The following is a 411-nucleotide window of genomic DNA, read 5'->3' on the forward strand; positions in this document are numbered from 1 at the left end:
CTCGCGACCGCCCGGCGTAGGAAGTCCGCTCCCCGCCTCGCCGCCCCCGCCCCGCCCCCGGGCCCCAGAACGAGCAGCTCCGAGCTGTGTTCGGAGCCTGTCCGCCGCCCCGGGCTACGCGTCCCGCCCTGGACTCGGCTCCGAGGGCAAGATCCCGACGCAGCCGCCGGTGCCCCTCCTTGCAGGTTTGCACGCGCTGAGCTCGCGGGTCCAGGCCGGCCGGTGCCGGCCGCTCGCCGGGCCCGTAGCTCCGCCCAACCCCGAGCCGCCCCAGGGCGCGGGCTCCGCAGCGCCCGGGGTCGCGCCCGCGTCCCTCCTCCCAGAGCGGCCTCGGAGGAGAGCAGGGCGCGGCGTAGGCCTGGCCGGGCCCCCGCTCGCTCGGCGTCCCCCTCCGGGCCCCCGTTCTCGTTC

At 79.3% G+C, this 411-nt stretch overlaps 1 pseudogene; it reads left to right on the forward strand.

Moving 5' to 3' along the window:
* The window catches only part of LOC103276901, a 37,831-nt pseudogene that overhangs the window by 6,423 nt on the left and 30,997 nt on the right, over positions 1-411 (forward strand).

This window comes from Carlito syrichta, unplaced genomic scaffold, assembly GCF_000164805.1.
Source record: "Carlito syrichta isolate Samal-C Ts95f unplaced genomic scaffold, Tarsius_syrichta-2.0.1 Scaffold316401, whole genome shotgun sequence".
Taxonomy (NCBI): Eukaryota; Metazoa; Chordata; class Mammalia; order Primates; family Tarsiidae; genus Carlito; species Carlito syrichta.